Raw genomic sequence first — 2,262 nt, forward strand, 5'->3', positions numbered from 1 at the left:
ATTCCCACATCAGATTGAAAACATGATGCTCTGATCATTTTTCAGGGCATGAATGGAACCATTCCTGTTTTAGAATCATTCAGTTAAATTTACCAATCTGACATAAAGGAGTGTTGCCCCAACTCTAAATTAAATGGAAGATGCTTAGACATTTCGTGGGTTTTTTTTTTTCTGATATAATGATTTAACACTCAGAATAAACTTGATTTCCTTAGAGATAACTTATCCCTTTTAATTAGTCCACTAATATACATTCCACTAAAAACTAAACTTATTACTTGTAATTATTTGGAGAGCATGGTTCATAATTTTCTTATTACTGAATAAATTGGGGAAATGTGGATAATAAAAGTTCTTTTAAATGTTCTGAATTATTTGTTTTGCTAGTGACCTGACCTCCCAGTGTTCCATGAGAAGGTGGTTTTAATGGAACTGCACTGTATTTATGACTTCTGAATGTGAAAATGACAGATTGTATTAATTTCTTATTAATTTGGCTAATTTCCTTTTCACTGGTTAATGAAAGATGTTTGTCTCTTGACTGGCTCCTACACAATGCACAGATTTCCTCTGTGTAGCAGAGGAAGAGCGTCCTTTAATATCCCCATGTGGAGATGGTCTCTTGGTAAACTGGCCAGCAGTCCATGATGTGTCCAAATTTTACTGATTACTCTCTGACCTACATTCACTAATTAAGTACAGTGCCTTGGATGTTGGTTTGAGTCACAGAAAAACATGTTTTTCTCATGCATTATTTACATATATCAAAGTACCTCTTATCTTTTCCTAGTTATTTTCTGTATGGATTTAGTTACTAAGGAAACTTACCAAGTTAACAGCCTTATTATTCCTGGGGTGCTAGCCACTTGAACAAATGGAATTTTCAAGAAGTCATTTGATCCATTCTTTCTTTTAGAAAGCTGAACAAAGAAGTGTTTTGTGTAAGGTCGCATTTCCTTTTCTGAACAGCTTTACCCATTCAACAACCCAAACAAATGAACGCCTTTGACACATTGAAGTGTGAGTGTTGCTACCTGGGCCATAAAGAAGCTGGGGTTCTCAGATGAGAGGCAGTCATAAAAGCTTCATGGCTGAGAACATCATCTAAATGAGAGGTGGCAAAACAAATATTGGTCATAGCATTATGTGCAGCTAGCTGTTACTGTGCCCATCTGCTGGTTCCATTGCTTTGCATGGAATGGATTCCTTATGCTCAGTGGTATATTGAAATCTGGTGTCCATGGCAACCAAAGCATCACCAATCCAAAGCAAGCACTGTGGGGACCAGCTGAATCTCCACTCCTACAATGACTTTAGAAGGGAGCCACATCCCTAACAGACTTTACAACTATCTAAGGCTGAAGAGTTCCAGTGATCCACCAGAAAGGAAGTATTGTTCTCGTGCACATTTCAGTAACATAATTTTGCTATTTAAAATGTTTCTTCTTTCTTTGTGAGGCAAAGAGAATTGCATGAGTTATCACCCATTGCAGCTGTTGAAATAGTTTAGCATCTCAATGAAGGCATTAAAAGATGATGGTTAAGAACAGGGCTTTCAGAGTCCCATAGCCCTGGTGTTGAATCGTGGCTCCATCCTGGTTGACCTTAGCCAAGTTACTTTATCATCTTTAAAGTTTGATTTCCTCATCTGCAAAAGGTAAGGTGAGCACCCCCTTCTTAGGTGTGGTAGGAAGATCCACTGAGAATATGTGTGTAACACACTTAGCAGAGGGGTCTGCTAGGCACATAGTAAAGACTCTGTGTAAGTCAGTCCTTGTTTTATTAGTATTTTGAATATTGTCATTAATGTGAAGTGAGATCTTCTGTGGACTAAATGATACAGGTGTGTTTTAGGGGGAAGTTTAGCCCATGTAATATTCCCTGTGGTGGTATTCAGAGCTGCTATGCCCCTGATCACAACAGCAAAGCTTTGAGATCTTCAGAGAGGCCATAAAGTGCTGGACAGAAATATTCTTTTCTCTGCCACATGGGAGATTAAGCTGAGCTGCTCAGAGAGATTATGTGTCAAAGTAAATTGAGTGGCTGGTCATCACCCCTGGAACCCGAACCTGTTCAAGTTGCCCTCTGCACTTTGGTTCCTCCAGGAAGAGGGTGTTCTTTTCTCTTTTTGCTAAGTTCAAGCTCTTTGAAGACTTAATCTAGGAAGTGGTTTTCCTGTGTCTGATTTGTGCTTCTCAGAGTAAATCACCTAATTGGCTTTATCAGCAGAGATTTGCTATGCAGGTTATGTTGGAATGTTTG

Source organism: Bison bison, unplaced genomic scaffold (genome assembly GCF_000754665.1).
Source record: "Bison bison bison isolate TAMUID 2011002044 unplaced genomic scaffold, Bison_UMD1.0 scf7180017864506, whole genome shotgun sequence".
Lineage (NCBI taxonomy): Eukaryota > Metazoa > Chordata > Mammalia > Artiodactyla > Bovidae > Bison > Bison bison.